Source organism: Pleurodeles waltl, chromosome 6 (assembly GCF_031143425.1).
Source record: "Pleurodeles waltl isolate 20211129_DDA chromosome 6, aPleWal1.hap1.20221129, whole genome shotgun sequence".
In the NCBI taxonomy this organism is placed as follows: domain Eukaryota; kingdom Metazoa; phylum Chordata; class Amphibia; order Caudata; family Salamandridae; genus Pleurodeles; species Pleurodeles waltl.
The window spans coordinates 385230607-385250865 of NC_090445.1; the positions used below are offsets into that span (position 1 = coordinate 385230607).

Here is a 20259-nt window from a genome sequence, read left to right on the forward strand (position 1 = left end):
GTGGAACCGGAAAAGATTCTATAATTGTCCTGTAACATAAAATTCAGTCTTTTGAAAACCACATTCAATTATATCTCGTCAGTTCCGACAAAGTCTAGAGGAATCTAATTGTTATGTCTCATAAGCACAAAGGAGGAATTTAGCCAGAAAATGATATGTTGGACCCAAGTTGGGGGAAGGTGGGTAGTTGGATATCTTACTTCAACTGTTTTAATTTTAGCTACAGACTAGTGTCAACAGAGTACCTCGTGTGTACAAATGCTTTAAATCATGTTACAGGGTGGATGAAGTGGGTGAGTGGTTAAGGTGGCGGACTGCCCATACAGTGTGCTCTGCATGTGTGGATACAAATCCCACCATCGTCAAAGTCCGATCATGTTGGTTTTTGAAGGTCAGCACTGCTCCCAGTATAATTACGCTCTCTTTCGAGACACATCCAGAAATCGTTAGATGATCCCATCTGGCTAATCCATTGTAGCAAATACATTAAATAAAATAGAGGGTGTTGTGTTTATTAGAAAGTTAGTCTTTCATGGAGAGCCCAGAAGAATGTCTTTCCTTCAAGCATGGCCTTCTACTTAGTTTGGATATCTGGAAGGAATAGAAAGCAGCTCTTACTACTAAAGTGTCAGCTGTTTGAAGAGCCATTTATTTATGTCTGCCCTGCACTGACATATCCCTTCTGATGAGCAGTTTCCTGTAAATGTCTCAGATTGCAGAGATACTAACTACTGATATCCATATCCTGAGTAATGTGAGTACTTTAATATTCTCCTAAGAATATAGAGTTTTGCCACCTTCCAAGAAAAGTGCCTTAAGAATGTAGTTTAATTTGTGCCTATATGTTGACATTCATAAGTACATAGGCTTCCACTCATACTCTGAAAGTCACAGCTGGCCACATTCTGCCTTAAGACTACATATGGCACTCTGAGATCGGAAACCGTCTGGCTTTGTAGCTCAGTGGCAAAGCACTAATTTTTTGGAACCAGGGGACACGAGTTCAATCCTCATCAGGGTCTTCTGTTTATCTTTTAAATCTTAACTCTTTTCAACTTATTTCACCTAGGAATCACACCTCGTTTTAAGCTTGCTTATTGTCAACGTTCCCTTTTCTACTTTTATCTTAGCAAGAAGACTTGAATAATACCAGAGAACTACGACTCATTCGTCTCCCCTTCCGATTGCTTGACAAACGCCTGACAAACGCTGTTCTCACCCTGCTAGGCAAAACCAGATAATAACTCAATGTTTACCGTCCCTTGGAAAGGTTGAGCGAGTATCTGACCTCTCTTTCTGCTCAATCTGCTTCCACATAACGAGCGTTATAGGGCTCGAGCAGTGGCACCTTGGAGATTTTAATTTATTTCCTCTCAAAACACTATAGCTCCCAGATACCTCGGCTCTCAGGAAAATGAGGTGAATCCTCAAAACCCCAGCCACCACTCACCATAAACATCCTTTTCTCATGCTCTCTGTTCAAATGATACAACTTATCTTGTACTTAAAGTGAAAGTGAATGCAGGCAGACTTGTTTGATATATTTGGTGACCTTGATTGGTTGGGGTGGATAAAGAAGTGAACCTGGTGTCTCAAGAAGTAGAATCAGGATGGGGATGAGGAAAAGAGAAATTGAGCATGGACCACAATCACAGGTTAGAGAAATACGTGTCATGAATGAAATCATTTTTAAAAGTTGACTTCTAGCAGGCATTATTTTTCAAAATTGCAGACAAATTAAAAATGAATTTTGTATTGGAGGAACAATCACAGCACACAAGAGGTACAATCTACTTTAGAGGAATAGCATATTTGGCTAAGGCCTTTGTGTGATGATGCTATCCTTTTGCCATTTATATGAGTTATATTTTATTCAATTTGGTTGATCAACATTTTTTGCAGCTCTTCAATTTATGGCTATTCATACGACTATACTGTTTTTATTATTCTTGTTATTTAGCAAATTTATTTTTGAATACACTGATGTGAATGCATAGTTCACAAGTCAGCACATCATAATGCAGTGAAACGAATCGTCCCGAAGGTGATGTGATCCTAGGGACCCGGAGGAGTTAGACAGGAAGATTCTGAATAGAAGTAAATAATCTTTAGCAAGCGCCATCTTTAATCTGAGTTTAATTTTTCCTTTCATTGAAATGATTTAAAAAAGTTAATGCAGTTGCTCCAGGTGAGGCTCGAAATCACAACCTCGGCATGGCTCAGTGCAAGTACTGCTGTATAAGTACCGTGCGCTAACCGATTGCGCCACTGGAGCTCACACATACACCATGAGTCCAACTGCGCCACCTAGAGGTGACTTAGTAGACGACAGGATCGTCATCAACATACCGTATGCAAGATCAGCTCACATGCAAACATGTTACCCTGATTACTACAATTACAGTGGAACCGGAAAAGATTCTATAATTGTCCTGTAACATAAAATTCAGTCTTTTGAAAACCACATTCAATTATATCTCGTCAGTTCCGACAAAGTCTAGGGGAATCTAATTGTTATGTCTCATAAGCACAAAGGAGGAATTTAGCCAGAAAATGATATGTTGGACCCAAGTTGGGGGAAGGTGGGTAGTTGGATATCTTACTTCAACTGTTTTCATTTTAGCTACAGACTAGTGTCAACAGAGTACCTCATGTGTACAAATGCTTTAAATCCTGTTACAGGGTGGATGAAGTGGGTGAGTGGTTAAGGTGGCGGACTGCCCATACAGTGTGCTATGCATGTGTGGATACAAATCCCACCATCGTCAAAGTCCGATCATGTTGGTTTTTGAAGGACAGCACTGCTCCCAGTATAATCACGCTCTCTTTCGAGACACATCCAGAAATCGTTAGATGATCCCATCTGGCTAATCCATTGTAGCAAATACATTAAATAAAATAGAGGGTGTTGTGTTTATTAGAAAGTTAGTCTTTCATGGAGAGCCCAGAAGAATGTCTTTCCTTCAAGCATGGCCTTCAACTTAGTTTGGATATCTGGAAGGAATAGAAAGCAGCTCTTACTACTAAAGTGTCAGCTGTTTGAAGAGCCATTTATTTATGTCTGCCCTGCACTGACATATCCCTTCTGATGAGTAGTTTCCTGTAAATGTCTCAGATTGCAGAGATACTAACTACTGATATCCATATCCTGAGTAATGTGAGTTCTTTAATATTCTCCTAAGAATATAGAGTTTTGCCACCTTCCACGAAAAGTGCCTTAAGAATGTAGTTTAATGTGTGCCTATATGTTGACATTCATAAGTACATAGGTTTCCACTCATACTCTGAAACTCACAGCTGGCCACATTCTGCCTTAAGACTACATATGGCACTCTGAGATATGGAAATCCTCCGGCTTTGTAGCTCAGTGGCAAAGCACGGATTTTTTGGAACCAGGGGACACGAGTTCAATCCTCATCAGGATCTTCTGTTTATCTTTTAAATCTTAACTCTTTTCAAGTTATTTCACCTAGGAATCACACCTCGTTTTAAGCTTGCTTATTGTCAACGTTCCCTTTTCTACTTTTATCTTAGCAAGAAGACTTGAATAATACCAGAGAACTACGACTCATTCGTCTCCCCTTCCGATTGCCTGACAAACGCCTGACAAACGCTGTTCTCACCCTGCTAGGCAAAACCAGATAATAACTCAATGTTTACCGTCCCTTGGAAAGGTTGAGCGAGTATCTGACCTCTCTTTCTGCTCAATCTGCTTCCACATAACGAGCGTTATAGGGCTCGAGCAGTGGCACCTTGGAGATTTTAATTTCTTTCCTCTCAAAACACTATAGCTCCCAGATACCTCGGCTCTCAGGAAAATGAGGTGAATCCTCAAAACCCCAGCCACCACTCACCATAAACTTCCTTTTCTCATGCTCTCTGTTCAAATGATACAACTTATCTTGTACTTAAAGTGAAAGTGAATGCAGGCAGACTTGTTTGATAGATTTGGTGACCTTGATTGGTTGGGGTGGATAAAGAAGTGAACCTGGTGTCTCAAGAAGTAGAATCAGGATGGGGATGAGGAAAAGAGAAATTGAGCATGGACCACAATCACAGGTTAGAGAAATACGTGTCATGAATGAAATCATTTTAAAAAGTTGACTTCTAGCAGGCATTATTTTTCAAAATTGCAGACAAATTAAAAATGAATTTTGTATTGGAGGAACAATCACAGCACACAAGAGGTACAATCTACTTTAGAGGAATAGCATATTTGGCTAAGGCCTTTGTGTGATGATGCTATCCTTTTGCCATTTATATGAGTTATATTTTATTCAATTTGGTTGATCAACATTTTTTGCAGCTCTTCAATTTATGGCTATTCATGCGACTATACTGTTTTTATTATTCTTGTTATTTAGCAAATTTCTTTTTTAATACACTGATGTGAATGCATAGTTCACAAGTCAGCACATCATAATGCAGTGAAACGAATCGTCCCGAAGGCGATGTGATCCTAGGGACCCGGAGGAGTTAGACAGGAAGATTCTGAATAGAAGTAAATAATCTTTAGCAAGCGCCATCTTTAATCTGAGTTTAATTTTTCCTTTCATTGAAATGATTTAAAAAAGATAATGCAGTTGCTCCAGGTGAGGCTCGAACTCACAACCTCGGCATGGCTCAGTGCAAGTACTGCTGTATAAGTACCGCGCGCTAACCGATTGCGCCACTGGAGCTCACACATACACCATGAGTCCAACTGCGCCACCTAGAGGTGACTTAGTAGACGACAGGATCGTCATCAACATACCGTATGCAAGATCAGCTCACATGCAAACATGTTACCCTGATTACTACAATTACAGTGGAACCGGAAAAGATTCTATAATTGTCCTGTAACATAAAATTCAGTCTTTTGAAAACCACATTCAATTATATCTCGTCAGTTCCGACAAAGTCTAGGGGAATCTAATTGTTATGTCTCATAAGCACAAAGGAGGAATTTAGCCTGAAAATGATATGTTGGACCCAAGTTGGGGGAAGGTGGGTAGTTGGATATCTTACTTCAACTGTTTTCATTTTAGCTACAGACTAGTGTCAACAGAGTACCTCGTGTGTACAAATGCTTTAAATCCTGTTACAGGGTGGATGAAGTGGGTGAGTGGTTAAGGTGGCGGACTGCCCATACAGTGTGCTCTGCATGTGTGGATACAAATCCCACCATCGTCAAAGTCCGATCATGTTGGTTTTTGAAGGTCAGCACTGCTCCCAGTATAATTACGCTCTCTTTCGAGACACATCCAGAAATCGTTAGATGATCCCATCTGGCTAATCCATTGTAGCAAATACATTAAATAAAATAGAGGGTGTTGTGTTTATTAGAAAGTTAGTCTTTCATGGAGAGCCCAGAAGAATGTCTTTCCTTCAAGCATGGCCTTCTACTTAGTTTGGATATCTGGAAGGAATAGAAAGCAGCTCTTACTACTAAAGTGTCAGCTGTTTGAAGAGCCATTTATTTATGTCTGCCCTGCACTGACATATCCCTTCTGATGTGCAGTTTCCTGTAAATGTCTCAGATTGCAGAGATACTAACTACTGATATCCATATCCTGAGTAATGTGAGTACTTTAATATTCTCCTAAGAATATAGAGTTTTGCCACCTTACAAGAAAAGTGCCTTAAGAATGTAGTTTAATTTGTGCCTATATGTTGACATTCATAAGTACATAGGCTTCCACTCATACTCTGAAAGTCACAGCTGGCCACATTCTGCCTTAAGACTACATATGGCACTCTGAGATCGGAAACCGTCTGGCTTTGTAGCTCAGTGGCAAAGCACTAATTTTTTGGAACCAGGGGACACGAGTTCAATCCTCATCAGGGTCTTCTGTTTATCTTTTAAATCTTAACTCTTTTCAACTTATTTCACCTAGGAATCACACCTCGTTTTAAGCTTGCTTATTGTCAACGTTCCCTTTTCTACTTTTATCTTAGCAAGAAGACTTGAATAATACCAGAGAACTACGACTCATTCGTCTCCCCTTCCGATTGCCTGACAAACGCCTGACAAACGCTGTTCTCACCCTGCTAGGCAAAACCAGATAATAACTCAATGTTTACCGTCCCTTGGAAAGGTTGAGCGAGTATCTGACCTCTCTTTCTGCTCAATCTGCTTCCACATAACGAGCGTTATAGGGCTCGAGCAGTGGCACCTTGGAGATTTTAATTTATTTCCTCTCAAAACACTATAGCTCCCAGATACCTCGGCTCTCAGGAAAATGAGGTGAATCCTCAAAACCCCAGCCACCACTCACCATAAACATCCTTTTCTCATGCTCTCTGTTCAAATGATACAACTTATCTTGTACTTAAAGTGAAAGTGAATGCAGGCAGACTTGTTTGATAGATTTGGTGACCTTGATTGGTTGGGGTGGATAAAGAAGTGAACCTGGTGTCTCAAGAAGTAGAATCAGGATGGGGATGAGGAAAAGAGAAATTGAGCATGGACCACAATCACAGGTTAGAGAAATACGTGTCATGAATGAAATCATTTTAAAAAGTTGACTTCTAGCAGGCATTATTTTTCAAAATTGCAGACAAATTAAAAATGAATTTTGTATTGGAGGAACAATCACAGCACACAAGAGGTACAATCTACTTTAGAGGAATAGCATATTTGGCTAAGGCCTTTGTGTGATGATGCTATCCTTTTGCCATTTATATGAGTTATATTTTATTCAATTTGGTTGATCAACATTTTTTTGCAGCTCTTCAATTTATGGCTATTCATGCGACTATACTGTTTTTATTATTCTTGTTATTTAGCAAATTTCTTTTTGAATACACTGATGTGAATGCATAGTTCACAAGTCAGCACATCATAATGCAGTGAAACGAATCGTCCCGAAGGTGATGTGATCCTAGGGACCCGGAGGAGTTAGACAGGAAGATTCTGAATAGAAGTAAATAATCTTTAGCAAGCGCCATCTTTAATCTGAGTTTAATTTTTCCTTTCATTGAAATGATTTAAAAAGGTTAATGCAGTTGCTCCAGGAGAGGCTCGAACTCACAACCTCGGCATGGCTCAGTGCAAGTACTGCTGTATAAGTACGGCGCGCTAACCGATTGCGCCACTGGAGCTCACACATACTCCATGAGTCCAACTGCGCCACCTAGAGGTGACTTAGTAGACGACAGGATCGTCATCAACATACCGTATGCAAGATCAGCTCACATGCAAACATGTTACCCTGATTACTACAATTACAGCGGAACCGGAAAAGATTCTATAATTGTCCTGTAACATAAAATTCAGTCTTTTGAAAACCACATTCAATTATATCTCGTCAGTTCCGACAAAGTCTAGGGGAATCTAATTGTTATGTCTCATAAGCACAAAGGAGGAATTTAGCCAGAAAATGATATATTGGACCCAAGTTGGGGGAAGGTGGGTAGTTGGATATCTTACTTCAACTGTTTTCATTTTAGCTACAGACTAGTGTCAACAGAGTACCTCATGTGTACAAATGCTTTAAATCCTGTTACAGTGTGGATGAAGTGGGTGAGTGGTTAAGGTGGCGGACTGCCCATACAGTGTGCTCTGCATGTGTGGATACAAATCCCACCATCGTCAAAGTCCGATCATGTTGGTTTTTGAAGGTCAGCACTGCTCCCAATATAATCACGCTCTCTTTCGAGACACATCCAGAAATCGTTAGATGATCCCATCTGGCTAATCCATTGTAGCAAATACATTAAATAAAATAGAGGGTGTTGTGTTTATTAGAAAGTTAGTCTTTCATGGAGAGCCCAGAAGAATGTCTTTCCTTCAAGCATGGCCTTCTACTTAGTTTGGATATCTGGAAGGAATAGAAAGCAGCTCTTACTACTAAAGTGTCAGCTGTTTGAAGAGCCATTTATTTATGTCTGCCCTGCACTGACATATCCCTTCTGATGAGTAGTTTCCTGTAAATGTCTCAGATTGCAGAGATACTAACTACTGATATCCATATCCTGAGTAATGTGAGTTCTTTAATATTCTCCTAAGAATATAGAGTTTTGCCACCTTCCACGAAAAGTGCCTTAAGAATGTAGTTTAATGTGTGCCTATATGTTGACATTCATAAGTACATAGGTTTCCACTCATTCTCTGAAACTCACAGCTGGCCACATTCTGCCTGAAGACTACATATGGCACTCTGAGATATGGAAATCCTCCGGCTTTGTAGCTCAGTGGCAAAGCACGGATTTTTTGGAACCAGGGGACACGAGTTCAATCCTCATCAGGATCTTCTGTTTATCTTTTAAATCTTAACTCTTTTCAAGTTATTTCACCTAGGAATCACACCTCGTTTTAAGCTTGCTTATTGTCAACGTTCCCTTTTCTACTTTTATCTTAGCAAGAAGACTTGAATAATACCAGAGAACTACGACTCATTCGTCTCCCCTTCCGATTGCCTGACAAACGCCTGACAAACGCTGTTCTCACCCTGCTAGGCAAAACCAGATAAAAACTCAATGTTTACCGTCCCTTGGAAAGGTTGAGCGAGTATCTGACCTCTCTTTCTGCTCAATCTGCTTCCACATAACGAGCGTTATAGGGCTCGAGCAGTGGCACCTTGGAGATTTTAATTTCTTTCCTCTCAAAACACTATAGCTCCCAGATACCTCGGCTCTCAGGAAAATGAGGTGAATCCTCAAAACCCCAGCCACCACTCACCATAAACTTCCTTTTCTCATGCTCTCTGTTCAAATGATACAACTTATCTTGTACTTAAAGTGAAAGTGAATGCAGGCAGACTTGTTTGATAGATTTGGTGACCTTGATTGGTTGGGGTGGATAAAGAAGTGAACCTGGTGTCTCAAGAAGTAGAATCAGGATGGGGATGAGGAAAAGAGAAATTGAGCATGGACCACAATCACAGGTTAGAGAAATACGTGTCATGAATGAAATCATTTTAAAAAGTTGACTTCCAGCAGGCATTATTTTTCAAAATTGCAGACAAATTAAAAATGAATTTAGTATTGGAGGAACAATCACAGCACACAAGAGGTACAATCTACTTTAGAGGAATAGCATATTTGGCTAAGGCCTTTGTGTGATGATGCTATCCTTTTGCCATTTATATGAGTTATATTTTATTCAATTTGGTTGATCAACATTTTTTGCAGCTCTTCAATTTATGGCTATTCATGCGACTATACTGTTTTTATTATTCTTGTTATTAAGCAAATTTCTTTTTGAATACACTGATGTGAATGCATAGTTCACAAGTCAGCACATCATAATGCAGTGAAACGAATCGTCCCGAAGGCGATGTGATCCTAGGGACCCGGAGGAGTTAGACAGGAAGATTCTGAATAGAAGTAAATAATCTTTAGCAAGCGCCATCTTTAATCTGAGTTTAATTTTTCCTTTCATTGAAATGATTTAAAAAAGATAATGCAGTTGCTCCAGGTGAGGCTCCAACTCACAACCTCGGCATGGCTCAGTGCAAGTACTGCTGTATAAGTACCGCGCGCTAACCGATTGCGCCACTGGAGCTCACACATACACCATGAGTCCAACTGCGCCACCTAGAGGTGACTTAGTAGACGACAGGATCGTCATCAACATACCGTATGCAAGATCAGCTCACATGCAAACATGTTACCCTGATTACTACAATTACAGTGGAACCGGAAAAGATTCTATAATTGTCCTGTAACATAAAATTCAGTCTTTTGAAAACCACATTCAATTATATCTCGTCAGTTCCGACAAAGTCTAGAGGAATCTAATTGTTATGTCTCATAAGCACAAAGGAGGAATTTAGCCAGAAAATGATATGTTGGACCCAAGTTGGGGGAAGGTGGGTAGTTGGATATCTTACTTCAACTGTTTTAATTTTAGCTACAGACTAGTGTCAACAGAGTACCTCATGTGTACAAATGCTTTAAATCCTGTTACAGGGTGGATGAAGTGGGTGAGTGGTTAAGGTGGCGGACTGCCCATACAGTGTGCTCTGCATGTGTGGATACAAATCCCACCATCGTCAAAGTCCGATCATGTTGGTTTTTGAAGGTCAGCACTGCTCCCAGTATAATCACGCTCTCTTTCGAGACACATCCAGAAATCGTTAGATGATCCCATCTGGCTAATCCATTGTAGCAAATACATTAAATAAAATAGAGGGTGTTGTGTTTATTAGAAAGTTAGTCTTTCATGGAGAGCCCAGAAGAATGTCTTTCCTTCAAGCATGGCCTTCTACTTAGTTTGGATATCTGGAAGGAATAGAAAGCAGCTCTTACTACTAAAGTGTCAGCTGTTTGAAGAGCCATTTATTTATGTCTGCCCTGCACTGACATATCCCTTCTGATGAGTAGTTTCCTGTAAATGTCTCAGATTGCAGAGATACTAACTACTGATATCCATATCCTGAGTAATGTGAGTTCTTTAATATTCTCCTAAGAATATAGAGTTTTGCCACCTTCCACGAAAAGTGCCTTAAGAATGTAGTTTAATGTGTGCCTATATGTTGACATTCATAAGTACATAGGTTTCCACTCATACTCTGAAACTCACAGCTGGCCGCATTCTGCCTTAAGACTACATATGGCACTCTGAGATATGGAAATCCTCCGGCTTTGTAGCTCAGTGTCAAAGCACGGATTTTTTGGAACCAGGGGACACGAGTTCAATCCTCATCAGGATCTTCTGTTTATCTTTTAAATCTTAACTCTTTTCAAGTTATTTCACCTAGGAATCACACCTCGTTTTAAGCTTGCTTATTGTCAACGTTCCCTTTTCTGCTTTTATCTTAGCAAGAAGACTTGAATAATACCAGAGAACTACGACTCATTCGTCTCCCCTTCCGATTGCCTGACAAACGCCTGACAAACGCTGTTCTCACCCTGCTAGGCAAAACCAGATAATAACTCAATGTTTACCGTCCCTTGGAAAGGTTGAGCGATTATCTGACCTCTCTTTCTGCTCAATCTGCTTCCACATTACGAGCGTTATAGGGCTCGAGCAGTGGCACCTTGGAGATTTTAATTTCTTTCCTCTCAAAACACTATAGCTCCCAGATACCTCGGCTCTCAGGAAAATGAGGTGAATCCTCAAAACCCCAGCCACCACTCACCATAAACTTCCTTTTCTCATGCTCTCTGTTCAAATGATACAACTTATCTTGTACTTAAAGTGAAAGTGAATGCAGGCAGACTTGTTTGATAGATTTGGTGACCTTGATTGGTTGGGGTGAATAAAGAAGTGAACCTGGTGTCTCAAGAAGTAGAATCAGGATGGGGATGAGGAAAAGAGAAATTGAGCATGGACCACAATCACAGGTTAGAGAAATACGTGTCATGAATGAAATCATTTTAAAAAGTTGACTTCTAGCAGGCATTATTTTTCAAAATTGCAGACAAATTAAAAATGAATTTTGTATTGGAGGAACAATCACAGCACACAAGAGGTACAATCTACTTTAGAGGAATAGCATATTTGGCTAAGGCCTTTGTGTGATGATGCTATCCTTTTGCCATTTATATGAGTTATATTTTATTCAATTTGGTTGATCAACATTTTTTGCAGCTCTTCAATTTATGGCTATTCATGCGACTATACTGTTTTTATTATTCTTGTTATTTAGCAAATTTCTTTTTGAATACACTGATGTGAATGCATAGTTCACAAGTCAGCACATCATAATGCAGTGAAACGAATCGTCCCGAAGGCGATGTGATCCTAGGGACCCGGAGGAGTTAGACAGGAAGATTCTGAATAGAAGTAAATAATCTTTAGCAAGCGCCATCTTTAATCTGAGTTTAATTTTTCCTTTCATTGAAATGATTTAAAAAAGATAATGCAGTTGCTCCAGGTGAGGCTCGAACTCACAACCTCGGCATGGCTCAGTGCAAGTACTGCTGTATAAGTACCGCGCGCTAACCGATTGCGCCACTGGAGCTCACACATACACCATGAGTCCAACTGCGCCACCTAGAGGTGACTTAGTAGACGACAGGATCGTCATCAACATACCGTATGCAAGATCAGCTCACATGCAAACATGTTACCCTGATTACTACAATTAAAGTGGAACCGGAAAAGATTCTATAATTGTCCTGTAACATAAAATTCAGTCTTTTGAAAACCACATTCAATTATATCTCGTCAGTTCCGACAAAGTCTAGGGGAATCTAATTGTTATGTCTCATAAGCACAAAGGAGGAATTTAGCCAGAAAATTATATGTTGGACCCAAGTTGGGGGAAGGTGGGTAGTTGGATATCTTACTTCAACTGTTTTCATTTTAGCTACAGACTAGTGTCAACAGAGTACCTCGTGTGTACAAATGCTTTAAATCATGTTACAAGGTGGATGAAGTGGGTGAGTGGTTAAGGTGGCGGACTGCCCATACAGTGTGCTCTGCATGTGTGGATACAAATCCCACCATCGTCAAAGTCCGATCATGTTGGTTTTTGAAGGTCAGCACTGCTCCCAGTATAATTACGCTCTCTTTCGAGACACATCCAGAAATCGTTAGATGATCCCATCTGGCTAATCCATTGTAGCAAATACATTAAATAAAATAGAGGGTGTTGTGTTTATTAGAAAGTTAGTCTTTCATGGAGAGCCCAGAAGAATGTCTTTCCTTCAAGCATGGCCTTCTACTTAGTTTGGATATCTGGAAGGAATAGAAAGCAGCTCTTACTACTAAAGTGTCAGCTGTTTGAAGAGCCATTTATTTATGTCTGCCCTGCACTGACATATCCCTTCTGATGAGCAGTTTCCTGTAAATGTCTCAGATTGCAGAGATACTAACTACTGATATCCATATCCTGAGTAATGTGAGTACTTTAATATTCTCCTAAGAATATAGAGTTTTGCCACCTTCCAAGAAAAGTGCCTTAAGAATGTAGTTTAATTTGTGCCTATATGTTGACATTCATAAGTACATAGGCTTCCACTCATACTCTGAAAGTCACAGCTGGCCACATTCTGCCTTAAGACTACATATGGCACTCTGAGATCGGAAACCGTCTGGCTTTGTAGCTCAGTGGCAAAGCACTAATTTTTTGGAACCAGGGGACACGAGTTCAATCCTCATCAGGGTCTTCTGTTTATCTTTTAAATCTTAACTCTTTTCAACTTATTTCACCTAGGAATCACACCTCGTTTTAAGCTTGCTTATTGTCAACGTTCCCTTTTCTACTTTTATCTTAGCAAGAAGACTTGAATAATACCAGAGAACTACGACTCATTCGTCTCCCCTTCCGATTGCCTGACAAACGCCTGACAAACGCTGTTCTCACCCTGCTAGGCAAAACCAGATAATAACTCAATGTTTACCGTCCCTTGGAAAGGTTGAGCGAGTATCTGACCTCTCTTTCTGCTCAATCTGCTTCCACATAACGAGCGTTATAGGGCTCGAGCAGTGGCACCTTGGAGATTTTAATTTATTTCCTCTCAAAACACTATAGCTCCCAGATACCTCGGCTCTCAGGAAAATGAGGTGAATCCTCAAAACCCCAGCCACCACTCACCATAAACATCCTTTTCTCATGCTCTCTGTTCAAATGATACAACTTATCTTGTACTTAAAGTGAAAGTGAATGCAGGCAGACTTGTTTGATATATTTGGTGACCTTGATTGGTTGGGGTGGATAAAGAAGTGAACCTGGTGTCTCAAGAAGTAGAATCGGGATGGGGATGAGGAAAAGAGAAATTGAGCATGGACCACAATCACAGGTTAGAGAAATACGTGTCATGAATGAAATCATTTTTAAAAGTTGACTTCTAGCAGGCATTATTTTTCAAAATTGCAGACAAATTAAAAATGAATTTTGTATTGGAGGAACAATCACAGCACACAAGAGGTACAATCTACTTTAGAGGAATAGCATATTTGGCTAAGGCCTTTGTGTGATGATGCTATCCTTTTGCCATTTATATGAGTTATATTTTATTCAATTTGGTTGATCAACATTTTTTGCAGCTCTTCAATTTATGGCTATTCATACGACTATACTGTTTTTATTATTCTTGTTATTTAGCAAATTTATTTTTGAATACACTGATGTGAATGCATAGTTCACAAGTCAGCACATCATAATGCAGTGAAACGAATCGTCCCGAAGGTGATGTGATCCTAGGGACCCGGAGGAGTTAGACAGGAAGATTCTGAATAGAAGTAAATAATCTTTAGCAAGCGCCATCTTTAATCTGAGTTTAATTTTTCCTTTCATTGAAATGATTTAAAAAAGTTAAAGCAGTTGCTCCAGGTGAGGCTCGAAATCACACCCTCGGCATGGCTCAGTGCAAGTACTGCTGTATAAGTACCGTGCGCTAACCGATTGCGCCACTGGAGCTCACACATACACCATGAGTCCAACTGCGCCACCTAGAGGTGACTTAGTAGACGACAGGATCGTCATCAACATACCGTATGCAAGATCAGCTCACATGCAAACATGTTACCCTGATTACTACAATTACAGTGGAACCGGAAAAGATTCTATAATTGTCCTGTAACATAAAATTCAGTCTTTTGAAAACCACATTCAATTATATCTCGTCAGTTCCGACAAAGTCTAGGGGAATCTAATTGTTATGTCTCATAAGCACAAAGGAGGAATTTAGCCAGAAAATGATATGTTGGACCCAAGTTGGGGGAAGGTGGGTAGTTGGATATCTTACTTCAACTGTTTTCATTTTAGCTACAGACTAGTGTCAACAGAGTACCTCATGTGTACAAATGCTTTAAATCCTGTTACAGGGTGGATGAAGTGGGTGAGTGGTTAAGGTGGCGGACTGCCCATACAGTGTGCTCTGCATGTGTGGATACAAATCCCACCATCGTCAAAGTCCGATCATGTTGGTTTTTGAAGGACAGCACTGCTCCCAGTATAATCACGCTCTCTTTCGAGACACATCCAGAAATCGTTAGATGATCCCATCTGGCTAATCCATTGTAGCAAATACATTAAATAAAATAGAGGGTGTTGTGTTTATTAGAAAGTTAGTCTTTCATGGAGAGCCCAGAAGAATGTCTTTCCTTCAAGCATGGCCTTCTACTTAGTTTGGATATCTGGAAGGAATAGAAAGCAGCTCTTACTACTAAAGTGTCAGCTGTTTGAAGAGCCATTTATTTATGTCTGCCCTGCACTGACATATCCCTTCTGATGAGTAGTTTCCTGTAAATGTCTCAGATTGCAGAGATACTAACTACTGATATCCATATCCTGAGTAATGTGAGTTCTTTAATATTCTCCTAAGAATATAGAGTTTTGCCACCTTCCACGAAAAGTGCCTTAAGAATGTAGTTTAATGTGTGCCTATATGTTGACATTCATAAGTACATAGGTTTCCACTCATACTCTGAAACTCACAGCTGGCCACATTCTGCCTTAAGACTACATATGGCACTCTGAGATATGGAAATCCTCCGGCTTTGTAGCTCAGTGGCAAAGCACGGATTTTTTGGAACCAGGGGACACGAGTTCAATCCTCATCAGGATCTTCTGTTTATCTTTTAAATCTTAACTCTTTTCAAGTTATTTCACCTAGGAATCACACCTCGTTTTAAGCTTGCTTATTGTCAACGTTCCCTTTTCTGCTTTTATCTTAGCAAGAAGACTTGAATAATACCAGAGAACTACGACTCATTCGTCTCCCCTTCCGATTGCCTGACAAACGCCTGACAAACGCTGTTCTCACCCTGCTAGGCAAAACCAGATAATAACTCAATGTTTACCGTCCCTTGGAAAGGTTGAGCGAGTATCTGACCTCTCTTTCTGCTCAATCTGCTTCCACATAACGAGCGTTATAGGGCTCGAGCAGTGGCACCTTGGAGATTTTAATTTCTTTCCTCTCAAAACACTATAGCTCCCAGATACCTCGGCTCTCAGGAAAATGAGGTGAATCCTCAAAACCCCAGCCACCACTCACCATAAACTTCCTTTTCTCATGCTCTCTGTTCAAATGATACAACTTATCTTGTACTTAAAGTGAAAGTGAATGCAGGCAGACTTGTTTGATAGATTTGGTGACCTTGATTGGTTGGGGTGAATAAAGAAGTGAACCTGGTGTCTCAAGAAGTAGAATCAGGATGGGGATGAGGAAAAGAGAAATTGAGCATGGACCACAATCACAGGTTAGAGAAATACGTGTCATGAATGAAATCATTTTAAAAAGTTGACTTCTAGCAGGCATTATTTTTCAAAATTGCAGACAAATTAAAAATGAATTTTGTATTGGAGGAACAATCACAGCACACAAGAGGTACAATCTACTTTAGAGGAATAGCATATTTGGCTAAGGCCTTTGTGTGATGATGCTATCCTTTTGCCATTTATATGAGTTATATTTTATTCAATTTGGTTGATCAACATTTTTTGCAGCTCTTCAATTTATGGCTATTCATGCGACTATACTGTTTTTATTATTCTTGTTATTTAGCAAATTTCTTTTTGAATACACTGATGTGAATGCATAGTTCACAAGTCAGCACATCATAATGCAGTGAAACGAATCGTCCCGAAGGCGATGTGATCCTAGGGACCCGGAGGAGTTAGACAGGAAGATTCTGAATAGAAGTAAATAATCTTTAGCAAGCGCCATCTTTAATCTGAGTTTAATTTTTCCTTTCATTGAAATGATTTAAAAAAGATAATGCAGTTGCTCCAGGTGAGGCTCGAACTCACAACCTCGGCATGGCTCAGTGCAAGTACTGCTGTATAAGTACCGCGCGCTAACCGATTGCGCCACTGGAGCTCACACATACACCATGAGTCCAACTGCGCCACCTAGAGGTGACTTAGTAGACGACAGGATCGTCATCAACATACCGTATGCAAGATCAGCTCACATGCAAACATGTTACCCTGATTACTACAATTACAGTGGAACCGGAAAAGATTCTATAATTGTCCTGTAACATAAAATTCAGTCTTTTGAAAACCACATTCAATTATATCTCGTCAGTTCCGACAAAGTCTAGGGGAATCTAATTGTTATGTCTCATAAGCACAAAGGAGGAATTTAGCCAGAAAATGATATGTTGGACCCAAGTTGGGGGAAGGTGGGTAGTTGGATATCTTACTTCAACTGTTTTCATTTTAGCTACAGACTAGTGTCAACAGAGTACCTCGTGTGTACAAATGCTTTAAATCCTGTTACAGGGTGGATGAAGTGGGTGAGTGGTTAAGGTGGCGGACTGCCCATACAGTGTGCTCTGCATGTGTGGATACAAATCCCACCATCGTCAAAGTCCGATCATGTTGGTTTTTGAAGGTCAGCACTGCTCCCAGTATAATTACGCTCTCTTTCGAGACACATCCAGAAATCGTTAGATGATCCCATCTGGCTAATCCATTGTAGCAAATACATTAAATAAAATAGAGGGTGTTGTGTTTATTAGAAAATTAGTCTTTCATGGAGAGCCCAGAAGAATGTCTTTCCTTCAAGCATGGCCTTCTACTTAGTTTGGATATCTGGAAGGAATAGAAAGCAGCTCTTACTACTAAAGTGTCAGCTGTTTGAAGAGCCATTTATTTATGTCTGCCCTGCACTGACATATCCCTTCTGATGAGTAGTTTCCTGTAAATGTCTCAGATTGCAGAGATACTAACTACTGATATCCATATCCTGAGTAATGTGAGTTCTTTAATATTCTCCTAAGAATATAGAGTTTTGCCACCTTCCACGAAAAGTGCCTTAAGAATGTAGTTTAATGTGTGCCTATATGTTGACGTTCATAAGTACATAGGTTTCCACTCATACTCTGAAACTCACAGCTGGCCGCATTCTGCCTTAAGACTACATATGGCACTCTGAGATATGGAAATCCTCCGGCTTTGTAGCTCAGTGGCAAAGCACGGATTTTTTGGAACCAGGGGACACGAGTTCAATCCTCATCAGGATCTTCTGTTTATCTTTTAAATCTTAACTCTTTTCAACTTATTTCACCTAGGAATCACACCTCGTTTTAAGCTTGCTTATTGTCAACGTTCCCTTTTCTACTTTTATCTTAGCAAGAAGACTTGAATAATACCAGAGAACTACGACTCATTCGTCTCCCCTTCCGATTGCCTGACAAACGCCTGACAAACGCTGTTCTCACCCTGCTAGGCAAAACCAGATAATAACTCAATGTTTACCGTCCCTTGGAAAGGTTGAGCGAGTATCTGACCTCTCTTTCTGCTCAATCTGCTTCCACATAACGAGCGTTATAGGGCTCGAGCAGTGGCACCTTGGAGATTTTAATTTATTTCCTCTCAAAACACTATAGCTCCCAGATACCTCGGCTCTCAGGAAAATGAGGTGAATCCTCAAAACCCCAGCCACCACTCACCATAAACATCCTTTTCTCATGCTCTCTGTTCAAATGATACAACTTATCTTGTACTTAAAGTGAAAGTGAATGCAGGCAGACTTGTTTGATAGATTTGGTGACCTTGATTGGTTGGGGTGGATAAAGAAGTGAACCTGGTGTCTCAAGAAGTAGAATCAGGATGGGGATGAGGAAAAGAGAAATTGAGCATGGACCACAATCACAGGTTAGAGAAATACGTGTCATGAATGAAATCATTTTAAAAAGTTGACTTCTAGCAGGCATTATTTTTCAAAATTGCAGACAAATTAAAAATGAATTTTGTATTGGAGGAACAATCACAGCACACAAGAGGTACAATCTACTTTAGAGGAATAGCATATTTGGCTAAGGCCTTTGTGTGATGATGCTATCCTTTTGCCATTTATATGAGTTATATTTTATTCAATTTGGTTGATCAACATTTTTTGCAGCTCTTCAATTTATGGCTATTCATGCGACTATACTGTTTTTATTATTCTTGTTATTTAGCAAATTTCTTTTTAAATACACTGATGTGAATGCATAGTTCACAAGTCAGCACATCATAATGCAGTGAAACGAATCGTCCCGAAGGTGATGTGATCCTAGGGACCCGGAGGAGTTAGACAGGAAGATTCTGAATAGAAGTAAATAATCTTTAGCAAGCGCCATCTTTAATCTGAGTTTAATTTTTCCTTTCATTGAAATGATTTAAAAAAGTTAATGCAGTTGCTCCAGGTGAGGCTCGAACTCACAACCTCGGCATGGCTCAGTGCAAGTACTGCTGTATAAGTACGGCGCGCTAACCGATTGCGCCACTGGAGCTCACACATACACCATGAGTCCAACTGCGCCACCTAGAGGTGACTTAGTAGACGACAGGATCGTCATCAACATACCGTATGCAAGATCAGCTCACATGCAAACATGTTACCCTGATTACTACAATTACAGTGGAACCGGAAAAGATTCTATAATTGTCCTGTAACATAAAATTCAGTCTTTTGAAAACCACATTCAATTATATCTCGTCAGTTCCGACAAAGTCTAGGGGAATCTAATTGTTATGTCTCATAAGCACAAAGGAGGAATTTAGCCAGAAAATGATATGTTGGACCCAAGTTGGGGGAAGGTGGGTAGTTGGATATCTTACTTCAACTGTTTTCATTTTAGCTACAGACTAGTGTCAACAGAGTACCTCATGTGTACAAATGCTTTAAATCCTGTTACAGTGTGGATGAAGTGGGTGAGTGGTTAAGGTGGCGGACTGCCCATACAGTGTGCTCTGCATGTGTGGATACAAATCCCACCATCGTCAAAGTCCGATCATGTTGGTTTTTGAAGGTCAGCACTGCTCCCAATATAATCACGCTCTCTTTCGAGACACATCCAGAAATCGTTAGATGATCCCATCTGGCTAATCCATTGTAGCAAATACATTAAATAAAATAGAGGGTGTTGTGTTTATTAGAAAGTTAGTCTTTCATGGAGAGCCCAGAAGAATGTCTTTCCTTCAAGCATGGCCTTCTACTTAGTTTGGATATCTGGAAGGAATAGAAAGCAGCTCTTACTACTAAAGTGTCAGCTGTTTGAAGAGCCATTTATTTATGTCTGCCCTGCACTGACATATCCCTTCTGATGAGTAGTTTCCTGTAAATGTCTCAGATTGCAGAGATACTAACTACTGATATCCATATCCTGAGTAATGTGAGTTCTTTAATATTCTCCTAAGAATATAGAGTTTTGCCACCTTCCACGAAAAGTGCCTTAAGAATGTAGTTTAATGTGTGCCTATATGTTGACATTCATAAGTACATAGGTTTCCACTCATACTCTGAAACTCACAGCTGGCCACATTCTGCCTTAAGACTACATATGGCACTCTGAGATATGGAAATCCTCCGGCTTTGTAGCTCAGTGGCAAAGCACGGATTTTTTGGAACCAGGGGACACGAGTTCAATCCTCATCAGGATCTTCTGTT

At 40.1% G+C, this 20259-nt stretch overlaps 8 non-coding genes across 8 annotated transcripts; all 8 read right to left on the reverse strand.

Annotated features, from left to right (window-relative positions):
- Window positions 1-2180: 2180 nt before the first annotated feature.
- Window positions 2181-2275, reverse strand: TRNAI-UAU (transfer RNA isoleucine (anticodon UAU)). Its single transcript has 2 exons — window positions 2238-2275; window positions 2181-2216 (listed from the first exon to the last, which is right to left on the reverse strand). It is a non-coding gene; the product is annotated as a tRNA-Ile (tRNA).
- A 2309-nt stretch (window positions 2276-4584) lies between these two features.
- On the reverse strand, window positions 4585-4679 carry TRNAI-UAU (transfer RNA isoleucine (anticodon UAU)). The gene is made up of 2 exons: window positions 4642-4679; window positions 4585-4620 (listed from the first exon to the last, which is right to left on the reverse strand). It is a non-coding gene; the product is annotated as a tRNA-Ile (tRNA).
- A 2309-nt stretch (window positions 4680-6988) lies between these two features.
- Window positions 6989-7083, reverse strand: TRNAI-UAU (transfer RNA isoleucine (anticodon UAU)). The gene is made up of 2 exons: window positions 7046-7083; window positions 6989-7024 (listed from the first exon to the last, which is right to left on the reverse strand). It is a non-coding gene; the product is annotated as a tRNA-Ile (tRNA).
- Window positions 7084-9392: 2309 nt separating this feature from the next.
- Window positions 9393-9487, reverse strand: TRNAI-UAU (transfer RNA isoleucine (anticodon UAU)). Its single transcript has 2 exons — window positions 9450-9487; window positions 9393-9428 (listed from the first exon to the last, which is right to left on the reverse strand). It is a non-coding gene; the product is annotated as a tRNA-Ile (tRNA).
- Window positions 9488-11796: 2309 nt separating this feature from the next.
- On the reverse strand, window positions 11797-11891 carry TRNAI-UAU (transfer RNA isoleucine (anticodon UAU)). Its single transcript has 2 exons — window positions 11854-11891; window positions 11797-11832 (listed from the first exon to the last, which is right to left on the reverse strand). It is a non-coding gene; the product is annotated as a tRNA-Ile (tRNA).
- A 2308-nt stretch (window positions 11892-14199) lies between these two features.
- On the reverse strand, window positions 14200-14294 carry TRNAI-UAU (transfer RNA isoleucine (anticodon UAU)). The gene is made up of 2 exons: window positions 14257-14294; window positions 14200-14235 (listed from the first exon to the last, which is right to left on the reverse strand). It is a non-coding gene; the product is annotated as a tRNA-Ile (tRNA).
- A 2309-nt stretch (window positions 14295-16603) lies between these two features.
- On the reverse strand, window positions 16604-16698 carry TRNAI-UAU (transfer RNA isoleucine (anticodon UAU)). Its single transcript has 2 exons — window positions 16661-16698; window positions 16604-16639 (listed from the first exon to the last, which is right to left on the reverse strand). It is a non-coding gene; the product is annotated as a tRNA-Ile (tRNA).
- A 2309-nt stretch (window positions 16699-19007) lies between these two features.
- Window positions 19008-19102, reverse strand: TRNAI-UAU (transfer RNA isoleucine (anticodon UAU)). Its single transcript has 2 exons — window positions 19065-19102; window positions 19008-19043 (listed from the first exon to the last, which is right to left on the reverse strand). It is a non-coding gene; the product is annotated as a tRNA-Ile (tRNA).
- Between the last annotated feature and the right edge of the window lie 1157 nt (window positions 19103-20259).